This window comes from Oncorhynchus keta, chromosome 21, assembly GCF_023373465.1.
Source record: "Oncorhynchus keta strain PuntledgeMale-10-30-2019 chromosome 21, Oket_V2, whole genome shotgun sequence".
Taxonomy (NCBI): Eukaryota; Metazoa; Chordata; class Actinopteri; order Salmoniformes; family Salmonidae; genus Oncorhynchus; species Oncorhynchus keta.
Genome location: NC_068441.1, coordinates 44,610,557 through 44,628,281, shown reverse-complemented (window position 1 = coordinate 44,628,281; position 17,725 = coordinate 44,610,557). Strand labels below are relative to the sequence as shown.

Below are 17,725 nucleotides of genomic sequence, written 5' to 3'. Positions count from 1 at the left end.
GTGGGCAAGATTACATCAAAATATCAATAAGCCAACTCTGAGCCCTGAGCAAAACAAAAAACATGGCAGACAATTCCTCTCACCTCTCCATCACCAGTAGTAACCACAACCTTCAATGAATGTCTGCCTAACTTTATATTGTCCAGAACAACACAAAGCAAATTGAAACATGGTGGCAGCAGTGAGTTTAATTTTCTAATGATTATGTCTATGATATAGCCTAATATATACTGTAAAATGTCAAATAAACACTGTCTCAAATAGCTGCCTGTCCCTTTTAATAGCTGGGCATCGGCACACATTTCAACAAATAAACACTGTCTCAAATAGCTGCCTGTCCCTTTTAATAGCTGGGCATCGGCACACATTTCAACAAATAAACACTGTCTCAAATAGCTGCCTGTCCCTTTTAATAGCTGGGCATCGGCACACATTTCAACAAATAAACACTGTCTCAAATAGCTGCCTGTCCCTTTTAATAGCTGGGCATCGGCACACATTTCAACAAATAAACACTGTCTCAAATAGCTGCCTGTCCCTTTTAATAGCTGGGCATCGGCACACATTTCAACAAATAAACACTGTCTCAAATAGCTGCCTGTCCCTTTTAATAGCTGGGCATCGGCACACATTTCAACAAATAAACACTGTCTCAAATAGCTGCCTGTCCCTTTTAATAGCTGGGCATCGGCACACATTTCAACAAATAAACACTGTCTCAAATAGCTGCCTGTCCCTTTTAATAGCTGGGCATCGGCACACATTTCAACAAATAAACACTGTCTCAAATAGCTGCCTGTCCCTTTTAATAGCTGGGCATCGGCACACATTTCAACAAATAAACACTGTCTCAAATAGCTGCCTGTCCCTTTTAATAGCTGGGCATCGGCACACATTTCAACAAATAAACACTGTCTCAAATAGCTGCCTGTCCCTTTTAATAGCTGGGCATCGGCACACATTTCAACAAATAAACACTGTCTCAAATAGCTGCCTGTCCCTTTTAATAGCTGGGCATCGGCACACATTTCAACAAATAAACACTGTCTCAAATAGCTGCCTGTCCCTTTTAATAGCTGGGCATCGGCACACATTTCAACAAATAAACACTGTCTCAAATAGCTGCCTGTCCCTTTTAATAGCTGGGCATCGGCACACATTTCAACAAATAAACACTGTCTCAAATAGCTGCCTGTCCCTTTTAATAGCTGGGCATCGGCACACATTTCAACAAATAAACACTGTCTCAAATAGCTGCCTGTCCCTTTTAATAGCTGGGCATCGGCACACATTTCAACAAATAAACACTGTCTCAAATAGCTGCCTGTCCCTTTTAATAGCTGGGCATCGGCACACATTTCAACAAATAAACACTGTCTCAAATAGCTGCCTGTCCCTTTTAATAGCTGGGCATCGGCACACATTTCAACAAATAAACACTGTCTCAAATAGCTGCCTGTCCCTTTTAATAGCTGGGCATCGGCACACATTTCAACAAATAAACACTGTCTCAAATAGCTGCCTGTCCCTTTTAATAGCTGGGCATCGGCACACATTTCAACAAATAAACACTGTCTCAAATAGCTGCCTGTCCCTTTTAATAGCTGGGCATCGGCACACATTTCAACAAATAAACGGCGGGACAAAATTCATTGTTTACGAGGTTACCATGAACACAGCTCTGATATTCCCATGGTCATGTGCATAAAACAATGAAATAAGAATTCTGTCTTCATTGCCATGGTGCCACAAAAATGATAACACATCAAATTCAAGCTAGCAGTGATCAGATTCGCAGAGCAAAATTTGGGCGAGGCAGCAGCCTGGCATTTTGGAATTGATCCAAAACTAGTGAGATAAGTGAAAAAGTGAAAATGTCAAACGTTGTCTGAGGTGGATCAGAAGAGGGTGACACTGCAAGGTGGGGTGGGGGGGGGTAAGGAAGGAAGTAGACGCCTGGCTCAGAAAGAAGCCTGTCTCACAAGCAGTCACTTAGGTCCCCCGACTGCTGGGGGCACACTAACCAATGTTTAATATATATTACTATTGAGAGTAAGAACAGTAAAATACACCAGGTGCAATATCAACATTTGGTTGGGCATCAGCAGTTTTTCTCTTGTTATGTCAGTTACCGACAGCCACTAAATTAGCCATGTCAGCAAACAATTTTTAGTCTAGACTTGTAGTATCATGGTCGAATACCAACCGGCTCAACCTCCAGGGGGCCCACATTGATTTAGTTAGTAATTCTCACTCAGATATCATATTAACATGGCATAAGTCATGGTAAAAATGTATAGAATTGCAGTAGATTTGCTTTAAAACTTCAAAAATGTCACTCCGCCCCATGGCAAAATTATTATAGAATTGCAGTAAATGTGCTTTAAAATTTCAACATTTTCTCTACGCCCCATGGCAAAATGTGTAGAATAGCAGGAAATGAACTTAAAACTACTTTTTTCCCTCTCCGCTATCAAGGGGGAACCACTAAAATGTTTTGCCGCAAGGTGGGGGGCCCCTCACACACATCAAGTAGAGCCCTGATTGAAGAAAATAAATGCCCAGGCTATTGATTTAATTTTTACATTATACGATATTGGTTGAGAAATATTTAGTTGAGACTTTCCATATACAAATGTTTACATTCAGTCAATATGTTATTATTTTCTTTAAAACTTGATGTAATAACGAAACATTTGGAAGGTATGTTTTTTCAAGAATCAATGTCTGTATAAATCAAGAAATATATGTCCCAATTAATCTTGGATTGCCCATTTGACCACAGTCAAGATATAGCCAGCTATGTTATTTTGTTTACAGTGCATACCAAAGCTTATTGACAGTGGGAATAGTGTATTTGTGTCATTTCAAATAAGACACATTTAGTTAGGGTTTCACAAACCGTTAACAAATAACATTAATAGTGTAAAGCATTATTTATTGTTTGACCATTTATTTTTAAACATTAGGGTATATAATGACATTATTTGTTTACGAGGTGTTATATTGCCTTACAAGTACATTGTTATATGCAGTTACAGAGCATTATAAAACTGCAACGGTCACACTTTGAATGAAATATATCTTCAAAAGGCCTAATGAAGCCTTCATTAAGCCTTCATAAGGTAACAAATGATTTGTTAATTAACATACACAGGATGATATGATGGGTAGGCCTAGTGCGTAGGCAATATTGTGGCGTAACCCTTTTGCCACCCTATAATGACATTAACAAATGATTCTTGAAGCATTTAGGTAGGCCTTATAATGGGTTTATGAAGGCTTAATTAAGCCTTTAATATGCTTTATGCTTTAATATGCTTTAAGCAGTGCGGCTTGTTTGGGTTGTGTATCGGAGGACGCATGACTTTCAATCTTCGTCTCTCCGGAGCCCGTACGGAAGTTGTAGCGATGAGACAAGATAGTAGCTACTAAACAATTTGACACCACGAAATTTGGGAGAAAAAGGGGGTAAAATTCAAAATAAAAAACAACAACAACAACAAAATATATATATTTATATTAAATTTTCACTGTACCTCACATTTCTGTAGGACGGTAAATAAATGTTATATTCTATAAGGCGCTATGAAAGACAAGTTTATAAGGCAATAAGGTATTAAAGTGCTTCAAGTTGTTATGTTAATGCATGGACATGTATAAACCAATTATTGTGAACACACACTATAGTGGGCCTAAGATATATCACAATATGCACACATTAAGAACCTTTAGAAACCAGTCAATGCCCTAGGGTCATTAGAATAAATGATTCATCCACACATAATGTCAACACCATAACAGACTCTCAGAGAAGCCCTAAGCGTGTGAGATTCTCGTCGTCTTTGTGTAAACAACGGTCGAGAGAGGCATTCTTTACCAAACAAAGATACAAAGGTGAGATAAAGCGATAGAGGAAGAGCTCAACTCCGCCTGAGCTATTTTGTTAACTGAAGAATATAGAGAACCAATTGAAAGCAACTCCTGCGTAATGGCACAAGCACAGGCGCGCGCGGGATCACACTCACACACTCACACACACACACACTCTCACACACACACACACACACACACACTGTAGAGCACTCGGCTCGCGGGTATTGAGAAAACCCTCAGGAGGAGGAACCAACATTTTTTCATTTACCCTTATCATCACTTCCTTACCAGCGCCAAAGCAAACACGCGCTCCTGAAGGTGTATGAAACACTTATCAAGAAACGGGTTCAATGTTTCGGATGAAAACGCAGCCTTAGATTCGCTGGAAAGCTGTCATTTCGGTTTATTAGACCGTAGTAGACGAACGATTCAAGAAATCCAAACTAAGTGCGCACACATTTCTAAAATCTGCAGTCATCATCACTTTGAAGAAGAATAAATAGGCATCCACAGTGAGTAAAGACTTATCGTGCTTTGAGTTTGACTATTGAACGTTCCAGTTTCATCTGTAGAAACGTTTTGCTATAGAGATTTCAACACGCTACGCCATATGGGGAGAGAACAGTGTTGAACAACTACCGGATTTTTTTTCTCGACCTAAATCATGGTAAGTGGATTCATATGAGTATGAATATCATATTGCATTTCAAAAGTATTATTGCCTGTTCAGAAAAATGAATAGCCTATGTTCATTCTGTGTGCAGTAATCGATTTTTTTGAGCACTTGAATTATCTTTATAGGTTATAGGATACAATTCTACAGAAAAAGTTCAACCAAAGTTAAATTAGGCCAGTATTGTTTTTCAAGCAGTAGTTTTCCAGAGCGGGGCAATACATATAACAATGATGATACTCATATTATTTGTTGGTTTTGGGCCTAAACCAACTCATCGACTCTGTTAAACATCTCCTAGCCGTTTCAACTGACCGACTATGTAGGCCACTTCAGTTCCCACAAAACTTCATTTTGAACATTATTGGTAAAATTGCATAGTATTTTTAGCATCTTTCTTTAGTAAATATCACCAATATCCATTTGACTTCATCACTCAGGCTAGCCTAATGCCTACTCGCTTGAAAACTGAATTCACAGCATATAAATGTGGCTACAGTAAATGGGACAGTGACTGATGTTTCTTATCAGAAGTTTCCTTATGGGACAGTGACTGATGTTTCTTATCAGAAGTTTCCTTATGGGACAGTGACTGATGTTTCTTATCAGAAGTTTCCTTATGGGACAGTGACTGATGTTTCTTATCAGAAGTTTCCTTATGGGACAGTGACTGATGTTTCTTATCAGAAGTTTCCTTATGGGACAGTGACTGATGTTTCTTATCAGAAGTTTCCTTATGGGACAGTGACTGATGTTTCTTATCAGAAGTTTTCTTATGGGACAGTGACTGATGTTTCTTATCAGAAGTTTCCTTTCTCCTCCGTGTATTTACATTTAAAAATATATATTATTAGAAGTTTGCATTGCAGTAAACTACTATGCATATAATGAAGGAGCCTGTGAGACAAATATATTTAAATTCTATTTCCAATCAGAATGTACAGTACAGTAAGCTAGTTTCCTCATTTGGATTTTTTTTTAAATACATTGCACTGCAGGTTAAAGCTCACACAACACCTACTTGACAGTATAGCTCATAGAGTAGACCTATATTTGTTATATCATTTCAACAACAATTTAAATTAGTTCTGATCGCTATAATTATATCATTGTTGTATATTATAGGCTAGTGCAGGGATGGGCAACTTTGATGGCCACAAAAATTCGGAACTATAAAAATAAATAAATAAAGAGAGTCACACACTCAGTAATTTATTGGGTAAATCACCAACGTTTCGGCATCACTGTGCCTTCAGAAAATCAGAACTCATCACGAGGGGCCGCAGTGGCTCGCGGGTCTGTGTACCCACATCCATACCCACTCATGCAGTCTGAGCCCTAGCCTTTTAGCTAAGCAAGTTTGCTGGAATTCTACACGTTGTGCCAATGGGTCTGAGAGAAGATTTAGCAATTGTATATCTCATTTTATGCAATTCTACTCATTTTGAAAAGGGTAGGGAGAAAAATTAGCAGTCTTACATCTAATTCCTTGCAATTCTATCCATTTTGGCATGTTGGGGAGAGAAATGGTTGTCTTTTTTTAATATGATATCTGGGTGCGAGTGACTAACAAAATCAATGGGGGCCCCTGGCGGTAATTTAACCATGATTACTACAAGTTTAGATAGCAGGCTAAACTAATTTACCAATCACAAAATGGTTATCTGACATGGCTTCGAGTGACTGTCAGTGACTGACATAAGAAGAGAAAAACTGATGAAATTGCAGATTGTGTATTCCACTATTCTAACACTCAACAGTAAGTTGAGACCCCGATTGAGTAAAATCAATTTTTTAAACAACATAACCTTTTTACTCCATGGCAGCGTTACAGTCCAAGGACTGACTGGGTGTGACTTGTCTATCTACTGATTTGTAAACCTAAGTTTCTCCATGTTTTATTTACGCCAAATCACTGTGTGTGTGTGTGTGTGTGTGTGTGTGTGTGTGTGTGTGTGTGTGTGTGTGTGTGTGTGTGTGTGTGTGTGTGTGTGTGTGTGTGTGTGTGTGTGTGTGTGTGTGTGTGTGTGTGTGTGTGTGTGTGTGTGTGTGTGTGTGTGTGTGTGTGTGTGTGTGTGTGTTGGAGCAAATTGTCTGTCTCTATACTAACGTTGTGTTGGGGGAGTATACCATTCGGTCCTACTTCTTTAAAGCTCTTTATTTTCCTTGGTGGTAGTTGAATCCTTTCAACACTTGTGCTTGGCCTAAGTACTGAAGAATACAGCTAATCACGGAGGCCTTTTTCTTGCCAGGAAACTAATTAAGTAATTTCAGGAACCACACTAAGGATTTCTCCAAAGACAGGTATTCATGTTTCTCAAGGACCCCTTCATAGCTCCGATCTAAAATGGCCCTCTGTGTTTTGGTAGCCATTCCAATCACCTTTAAACACTCGTAGATCACGACAGCTTCGTTCAGAAGCGTTCAGTCTGGATCTCTCCTTCTTGCTCGGAGCACAAAAAATAACAAAAGCATTTTTTTGTGTCTGAGAAATGCAGACAAGAGTTCCATTGACATTTTGCTCCACACCGAATACTGCATGGAATAAACGTTCAGTCATCACTTGCACATGGATATTCATTTACTTGAATTGTTGAGGTGATCAAATATTACAATACATACATTTCCATAAGACTTATAGGAAAGCTATTAAAATAATGATACATTTATTGATCATTCATCTATTGACCTTTATATATTTAATTCATATATTAACATTTAATATACTTTTAATACACTTTATTGGTCGATCGCACAGACAGTCCAACCAAAAATACCCAACCGCTATGAAAGACACACAAAGTCCAACCAAAAATACCCAACCGCTCTGAAAGACACACAAAGTCCAACCAAAAATACCCAACCGCTCTGAAAGACACACAGTCCAACCAAAAATACCCAACCGCTCTGAAAGACACACAGTCCAACCAAAAATACCCAACCCCTCTGAAAGACACACAAAGTCCAACCAAAAATACCCAACCGCTCTGAAAGACACACAAAGTCCAACCAAAAATACCCAACCGCTCTGAAAGACACACAAAGTCCAACCAAAAATACCCAACCCCTCTGAAAGACACAGACAGTCCAACCAAAAATACCCAACCCCTCTGAAAGACACAGACAGTCCAACCAAAAATACCCAACCCCTCTGAAAGACACAGACAGTCCAACCAAAAACACCCAACCCCTCTGAAAGACACACAAAGTCCAACCAAAAATACCCAACCCCTCTGAAAGACACACAAAGTCCAACCAAAAATACCCAACCCCTCTGAAAGACACAGACAGTCCAACCAAAAATACCCAACCCCTCTGAAAGACACACAAAGTCTAACCAAAAATACCCAACCCCTCTGAAAGACACACAAAGTCCAACCAAAAATACCCAACCCCTCTGAAAGACACACAAAGTCTAACCAAAAATACCCAACCCTCTGAAAGACACACAGTCCAACCAAAAATACCCAACCCCTCTGAAAGACACAGACAGTCCAACCAAAAATACCCAACCCCTCTGAAAGACACACACAGTCCAACCAAAAATACCCAACCCCTCTGAAAGACAGACAGTCCAACCAAAAATACCCAACCCCTCTGAAAGACACACAAAGTCCAAACAAAAATACCCAACCCCTCTGAAAGACACACAAAGTCCAAACAAAAATACCCAACCCCTCTGAAAGACACACAAAGTCTAACCAAAAATACCCAACCCCTCTGAAAGACACACAAACTCCAACCAAAAATACCCAACCCCTCTGAAAGACACAGACAGTCCAACCAAAAATACCCAACCACTCTGAAAGACACACAAAGTCCAACCAAAAATACCCAACCGCTCTGAAAGACACACAAAGTCCAACCAAAAATACCCAACCGCTCTGAAAGACACACAAAGTCCAACCAAAAATACCCAACCGCTCTGAAAGACACACAAAGTCCAACCAAAAATACCCAACCGCTCTGAAAGACACACAAAGTCCAACCAAAAATACCCAACCCCTCTGAAAGACACAGACAGTCCAACCAAAAATACCCAACCCCTCTGAAAGACACAGACAGTCCAACCAAAAATACCCAACCCCTCTGAAAGACACAGACAGTCCAACCAAAAATACCCAACCCCTCTGAAAGACACACAGTCCAACCAAAAATACCCAACCCCTCTGAAAGACACAGACAGTCCAAACAAAAATACCCAACCCCTCTGAAAGACACAGACAGTCCAACCAAAAATACCCAACCCCTCTGAAAGACACAGACAGTCCAACCAAAAATACCCAACCCCTCTGAAAGACACAGACAGTCCAACCAAAAATACCCAACCCCTCTGAAAGACACAGACAGTCCAACCAAAAATACCCAACCCCTCTGAAAGACACACATTTCAACCAAAAATACCCAACCCCTCTGAAAGACACACACAGTCCAACCAAAAATATGCCTTTTGCTTTTAACCCAACCCCTCTGAAAGACACAAATAGAGGTTTTTGGAAAGGTGCGGGGGGCTGCCACACTGGGCAGCTGTTGTGGGGGGTTATAAGTGCCTTGCTTACGGGCACAACTGCATCTAGGTTTTGATACCAGCAACTCTTAGGTTGCCAGCTCATTTACCAACAGGTTTTTCACGTCGGACCCGGGCTCCGACCTGGCAATCCTCCAGGTTCTGGCTTTGCCTCTATAACCGCGAGGCTACCGGCCGACTGTGATAGTACAGTACTTAACTTATTCAGTTAACTGAAGATAGTATCATTCAGTTATATTGGCTGAAATTGTACTCAATGATGCCCTCCTTCCTATAGGCCTACAGGGCATGTGGTTTAGACCCAGGAAGAGTATTCATTTCATATCTATCAAATATAATTGTTTTGAGCAAATCCATCTCTGTTTGTGTTTATTTTCCATGAAACTGCATTGGCAGCTAGATTACATCCCACCATTTTGTATTTCAGAAAACAACCAAGTATTCATCTAATGAAATAGGACTCACATATTAACTCTTTTTCCCAATTGTCTCCAAATATTCTCTATCCAAGTCAATTATCTGAAATATTCTTGTGGCGCAAACACTGCATCAACCACAGAGTTGTTTTATCGAAGCAAAAGACGGAATATAAATCATCAGAAACCTGATCCCTATCTGAATTTCTACCCCCACAAATAACATTTGGGGAATGAAAAAAAGTGGACCACAAACCGAAGGCAGTTTGTGCTGGGGGGTTTGATTTAACACGGTGTTTCGTATCTTAATAACATTAGGCCCCATTTTTAGAACAGCCTTCTGCTTCGCGGAACCCTCTCCCTTCATGGTTCCTATTACTTGAGTCTAATAAATCGTGAATAAGCAGGAGCCTAAAGTCCTGGATCGAGGAGAATTCCCCATCCTGTACCGTGAGGCACCCCCTCTTAAGAAAACACAAATTAAATCCAAACTCCTCTATAGCCAAAGGTTTGTGGAATGATAAATATTTTCATAGGAAGCTCTGCTCTTCCTGACTTTATCTTAGCAATGGATCCACTCCTGAAAATATAATGGATCCACTCCTGATGAATACAAAGAAACCACTCCTGATAAATATAATGGATCCACTCCTGAAAATATAATGGATCCACTCCTGATGAATACAAAGAAACCACTCCTGATAAATATAATGGATCCACTCCTGAAAATATAATGGATCCACTCCTGATGAATACAAAGAAACCACTCCTGATAAATATAATGGATCCACTCCTGAAAATATAATGGATCCACTCCTGATAAATATAATGGATCCACTCCTGATAAATATAATGGATCCACTCCTGATAAATATAATGGATCCACTCCTGATGAATACAAAGAAACCACTCCTGATAAATATAATGGATCCACTCCTGATAAATATAATGGATCCACTCCTGATAAATATAATGGATCCACTCCTGATAAATATAATGGATCCACTGCTGATAAATATAATGGATCCACTGCTGATAAATATAATGGATCCACTCCTGATAAATATAATGGATCCACTCCTGATAAATATAATGGATCCACTCCTGATAAATATAATGGATCCACTCCTGATAAATATAATGGATCCACTCCTGATAAATATAATGGATCCACTCCTGATAAATATAATGGATCCACTCCTGATAAATATAATGGATCCACTCCTGATAAATATAATGGATCCACTCCTGATAAATATAATGGATCCACTCCTGATAAATGCAGTGGATCCACTCCTTATAAATATAATGGATCCACTCCTGATAAATATAATGGATCCACTCCTGATAAATATAATGGATCCACTCCTGATAAATATAATGGATCCACTCCTGATAAATATAATGGATCCACTCCTGATAAATATAATGGATCCACTCCTGATAAATATAATGGATACACTGCTGATAAATATAATGGATCCACTCCTGATAAATATAATGGATCCACTGCTGATAAATATAATGGATCCACTCCTGATAAATATAATGGATCCACTCCTGATAAATGCAGTGGATCCACTCCTGATAAATATAATGGATCCACTGCTGATAAATATAATGGATCCACTCCTGATAAATGCAGTGGATCCACTCCTGATAAATATAATGGATCCACTCCTGATAAATATAATGGATCCACTGCTGATAAATATAATGGATCCACTCCTGATAAATATAATGGATCCACTCCTGATAAATACAATGGATCCACTCCTGATAAATATAATGGATCCACTGCTGATAAATATAATGGATCCACTCCTGATAAATATAATGGATCCACTCCTGATGAAAATAATGGATCCACTCCCGATAAATATAATGGATCCACTCCTGATAAATATAAAAGTTTGGGACTGTCTATAGCAGCACATGCGGATAATTTTTTGAATAAGTCAAAATAATGTGTTTTGAAAGGGACTTATGAACTGCAATTTAACAGATTTTGTACTTATCTGATATGCATTTATAAGGATGCTGCTTTATTTTCAGATTCAATCTGTCAACCAGAATAGAGTTTTATCTTCTATTAGTTTTTCTTTATCATGTCCCTTGCAATGCGCTGACACTGTTTCAGCATAGTTCTCAATAATCAAATGATAATTGAATTAAGGGTAGCATCACTTGTTTGGGTTGGTAACTTGCAACCCAGATGTCTTAAAAGTGTATTAAGTAGTTCATCATGGTTTTAAGTTCTATTTACTGGGAACAGCTAATGGCCATGAAAGCAGATATGTTTAGGTCACATTCAATTGTCAATTTACTAGTGATTTTTAAAATGATTTTAAAACATGAGATTAGTTTAATGCAACTCAGTCAAATAATTGAAATGAACTGGACTGAACTGTGTGTAGTAAACTGTCCACCAGCATAACGCCTCCGGGTTTCAGCCTTTGGTCCATAGGCTGCAACCAAAGAAGTCAGACCACAGTTTCCGTCTGTTGGGACACTTGTTTTAGATTTCACAATGAATAATTAAAACAAGAATAGCTTAAAAAAAGATATGTTTTTGTTTCTTGGGTTTTAAATATAACTATTTCAATCTTAATGAGCAAATAAAATAAAAATGTATACAACAAACTAAGTGTTCTCCTTTAAAATACCTCTCAGAAACTAACTTCACTATTTTGATTTAAAACCTTAGTAACACTTTACTTAAAGAAATTATAACACCCGATGATGCATTTATAATGTGTTATAAAACTTATCATAAGCATTTACGATTCCCTTATAATATGTTACTATAATCTCATAGTTATCAAAACATCATACCTCTGTGTCTCACCATCTCTCTGCAGCTACGCTTTACCCAATAAACCCTACAATTATCCTTTAATTCAGGCTTTAGAGAGAGAGGCGAACACAATACAGGCAGACTGTAATCCGTGATTGCCAAGATCAATGGGTCTATTGTGTGGGATGAATATGGGTAGTGTGAGGAGGGGAACACTGAGTGAATATGGAGAGTGTGAGGAGGGTAACACTGAGTGAATATGGGGAGTGTGAGGAGGGGAACACTGAGTGAATATGGAGAGTGTGAGGAGGGGAACACTGAGTGAATATGGAGAGTGTGAGGAGGGAACACCGAGTGAATATGGGGAGTGTGAGGAGGGGAACACTGAGTGAATATGAGGAGTGGAAGGAGGGAACACTGAGTGCATATGGGGAGTGTGAGGAGGGGAACACTGAGTGAATATGGGGAGTGTGAGGAGGGTAACACTGAGTGAATATGGAGAGTGTGAGGAGGGAACACCGAGTGAATATGGGGAGTGTGAGGAGGGGAACACTGAGTGAATATGGGGAGTGTGAGGGAACACTGAGTGAATATGGGGAGTGGAAGGAGGGAACACTGAGTGCATATGAGGAGTGTGAGGAGGGGAACACTGAGTGAATATGGGGAGTGTGAGGAGGGGAACACTGAGTGAATATGGGGAGTGTGAGGAGGGGAACACTGAGTGAATATGGGGAGTGTAAGGAGTGGAACACTGAGTGAATATGGGGAGTGGGAGGAGGGTAACACTGAGTAAATATGGGGAGTGGAAGGAGGGAACACTGAGTGAATATGGGGAGTGTGAGGAGGGGAACACTGAGTGAATATGGGGAGTGTGAGGAGGGGAACACTGAGTGAATATGGGGAGTGTGAGGAGTGGAACACTGAGTGAATATGGGGAGTGTGAGGAGGGTAACACTGAGTAAATATAGGGAGTGGAAGGAGGGAACACTGAGTGAATATGGGGAGTGTGAGGAGGGGAACACTGAGTGAATATGGGGAGTGTGAGGAGGGGAACACTGAGTGAATATGGGGTGTGTGAGGGAACACTAAGTGAATATGGGGAGTGTAAGGAGTGGAACACTGAGTGAATATGGGGAGTGTGAGGAGGGAACACTGAGTGAATATGGGTAGTGTGAGGAGGGGAACACTGAGTGAATATGGGGAGTGTAAGGAGTGGAACACTGAGTGAATATGGGGAGTGGGAGGAGGGTAACACTGAGTAAATATGGGGAGTGGAAGGAGGGAACACTGAGTGAATATGGGGAGTGTGAGGAGGGGAACACTGAGTGAATATGGGGAGTGTGAGGAGGGGAACACTGAGTGAATATGGGGAGTGTGAGGAGTGGAACACTGAGTGAATATGGGGAGTGTGAGGAGGGTAACACTGAGTAAATATAGGGAGTGGAAGGAGGGAACACTGAGTGAATATGGGGAGTGTGAGGAGGGGAACACTGAGTGAATATGGGGAGTGTGAGGAGGGGAACACTGAGTGAATATGGGGAGTGTGAGGAGTGGAACACTGAGTGAATATGGGGAGTGTGAGGAGGGTAACACTGCGTGAATATGGGGAGTGTGAGGAGGGGAACACTGAGTGAATATGGAGAGTGGAGGAGGGTGTGAATATGGGGAGTGTGAGGAGGGAACACTGAGTGAATATGGGGAGTGTGAGGGAACACTGAGTGAATATGGGGAGTGGAAGGAGGGAACACTGAGTGCATATGGGGAGTGTGAGGAGGGGAACACTGAGTGAATATGGGGAGTGTGAGGAGGGGAACACTGAGTGAATATGGGGAGTGTGAGGAGGGAAACACTGAGTGAATATGGGGAGTGTGAGGAGGGTAACACTGAGTGAATATGGGGAGTGTGAGGAGGGGAACACTGAGTGAATATGGAGAGTGTGAGGAGGGGAACACTGAGTGAATATGGAGAGTGTGAGGAGGGAACACTGAGTGAATATGGGGAGTGTGGGAACACTGAGTGAATATGAGGAGTGGAAGGAGGGAACACTGAGTGCATATGGGGAGTGTGAGGAGGGGAACACTGAGTGAATATGGGGAGTGTGAGGAGGGTAACACTGAGTGAATATGGAGAGTGTGAGGAGGGAACACCGAGTGAATATAGTGTGAGGAGGGGAACACTGAGTGAATATGGGGAGTGTGAGGGAACACTGAGTGAATATGGGGAGTGGAAGGAGGGAACACTGAGTGCATATGAGGAGTGTGAGGAGGGGAACACTGAGTGAATATGGGGAGTGTGAGGAGGGGAACACTGAGTGAATATGGGGAGTGTGAGGAGGGGAACACTGAGTGAATATGGGGAGTGTAAGTGTGGAACACTGAGTGAATATGGGGAGTGGGAGGAGGGTAACACTGAGTAAATATGGGGAGTGGAAGGAGGGAACACTGAATATGGGGAGTGTGAGGAGGGGAACACTGAGTGAATATGGGGAGTGTGAGGAGGGGAACACTGAGTGAATATGGGGAGTGGAGGAGTGGAACACTGAGTGAATATGGGGAGTGTGAGGAGGGTAACACTGAGTAAATATAGGGAGTGGAAGGAGGGAACACTGAGTGAATATGGGGAGTGTGAGGAGGGGAACACTGAGTGAATATGGGGAGTGTGAGGAGGGGAACACTGAGTGAATATGGGGTGTGTGAGGGAACACTAAGTGAATATGGGGAGTGTAAGGAGTGGAACACTGAGTGAATATGGGGAGTGTGAGGAGGGAACACTGAGTGAATATGGGTAGTGTGAGGAGGGGAACACTGAGTGAATATGGGGAGTGTAAGGAGTGGAACACTGAGTGAATATGGGGAGTGGGAGGAGGGTAACACTGAGTAAATATGGGGAGTGGAAGGAGGGAACACTGAGTGAATATGGGGAGTGTGAGGAGGGGAACACTGAGTGAATATGGGGAGTGTGAGGAGGGGAACACTGAGTGAATATGGGGAGTGTGAGGAGTGGAACACTGAGTGAATATGGGGAGTGTGAGGAGGGTAACACTGAGTAAATATAGGGAGTGGAAGGAGGGAACACTGAGTGAATATGGGGAGTGTGAGGAGGGGAACACTGAGTGAATATGGGGAGTGTGAGGAGGGGAACACTGAGTGAATATGGGGAGTGTGAGGAGTGGAACACTGAGTGAATATGGGGAGTGTGAGGAGGGTAACACTGCGTGAATATGGGGAGTGTGAGGAGGGGAACACTGAGTGAATATGGAGAGTGTGAGGAGGGAACACCGAGTGAATATGGGGAGTGTGAGGAGGGGAACACTGAGTGAATATGGGGAGTGTGAGGGAACACTGAGTGAATATGGGGAGTGGAAGGAGGGAACACTGAGTGCATATGGGGAGTGTGAGGAGGGGAACACTGAGTGAATATGGGGAGTGTGAGGAGGGGAACACTGAGTGAATATGGGGAGTGTGAGGAGGGAAACACTGAGTGAATATGGGGAGTGTGAGGAGGGGAACACTGAGTGAATATGGGGAGTGTGAGGAGGGGAACTCTGAGTGAATATGGGGAGTGTGAGGAGTGGAACACTGAGTGAATATGGGGAGTGTAAGGAGGGAACACTGAGTGAATATGGGGATTGTAAGGAGGAAACACTGAGTGAATATGGGGAGTGGAAGGAGGGAACACTGAGTGAATATGGGGTGTGTGAGGGAACACTAAGTGAATATGGGGAGTGTAAGGAGTGGAACACTGAGTGAATATGGGGAGTGTGAGGAGGGAACACTGAGTGAATATGGGGAGTGTAAGGAGGGAACACTGAGTGAATATGGGGAGTGTAAGGAGGAAACACTGAGTGAATATGGGGAGTGGAAGGAGGGAACACTGAGTGAATATGGGGTGTGTGAGGGAACACTAAGTGCATATGGGGAGTGTAAGGAGTGGAACACTGAGTGAATATGGGGAGTGTGAGGAGGGAACACTGAGTGAATATGGGTAGTGTGAGGAGGGGAACACTGAGTGAATATGGGGAGTGTAAGGAGTGGAACACTGAGTGAATATGGGGAGTGTGAGGAGGGTAACACTGAGTAAATATGGGGAGTGGAAGGAGGGAACACTGAGTGAATATGGGGAGTGTGAGGAGGGGAACACTGAGTGAATATGGGGAGTGTGAGGAGGGGAACACTGAGTGAATATGGGGAGTGTGAGGAGGGGAACACTGAGTGAATATAGGGAGTGTGAGGAATGGAACACTGAGTGAATATGGGGAGTGTAAGGAGGGGAACACTGAGTGAATATGGGGAGTGTAAGGATTGGAACACTGAGTGAATATGGGGAGTGTGAGGAGGGGAACACTGAGTGAATATGGGGAGTGTGAGGAGTGGAACACTGAGTGAATATGGGGAGTGTGAGGAGTGGAACACTGAGTGAATATGGGGAGTGTGAGGAGTGGAACACTGAGTGAATATGGGGAGTGTGAGGAGTGGAACACTGAGTGAATATGGGGAGTGTGAGGAGTTGAACACTGAGTGAATATGGGGAGTGTGAGGAGGGGAACACTGAGTGAATATGGGGAGTGTGAGGAGTGGAACACTGAGTGAATATTCTGAAATGAAGAAAGGGAGATTTGAGGGAGATGGTGGGTCTCATTGGCTCTGCTTGACCAGTTTGTGAAGAGGCTTCGGGTAACACTATCCACACACACACACACACACACACACACACACACACACACACACACACACACACACACACACACACACACACACACACACACACACACACACACACACACACACACACACACACACACACACACAGACACAGACACAGACACAGACACACCCACACACACATACAATTCTTTTAAACCCTAGGGAGCACCCTGGGAGGCCTGCGGCGTTCCAACTCTCAAGTGTGTGTGTCTCCTCTCCCAGCTAAACCCCTGGTCTGTCAGCAGACAACAGCTGTCCCTCTGGCTATCGCCACACTCTTTATTTCATTTAGAGCTGCACACATGGAGGCATTCACACACGACCAAACATACACACACACACAAAAAAACCATGCTGTTGCGTTCAACCAGCTCCCACTGCTGTTGTGTAGCTAGGTTCTGTACCTTTACTCTTTCACAATTTCCAATAGAAGGAAGCTCCGGAATTGAGGATATTCACATATTCTACTCTGCATCATACATTTTGACCTAGTTAACAATATTATATACAATAGTATATATGATTAGTTTATATAGCTGTCATTGACACCTAGCTAACATACAATGTTATATACAATAGTATACATGATTTGTTCATATAGCTGTCATTGACATCTGTGTTATTACATTGAGTTTCAATGGACTGTTGGGATTTGGGATTTGGCACATTCAGATTTTAAAATTAAACTAATGAATTTTCCCCAATTAGCAGTTACTATGAGCAGTTACTATG

The 17,725-nt window shown here is 41.9% G+C and overlaps 1 pseudogene; it reads left to right on the top strand.

Moving 5' to 3' along the window:
• The first annotated feature begins 4,081 nt into the window (after positions 1 to 4,081).
• The window catches only part of LOC118400606 (eyes absent homolog 2-like), a 73,034-nt pseudogene continuing 59,390 nt past the window's right edge, over positions 4,082 to 17,725 (top strand).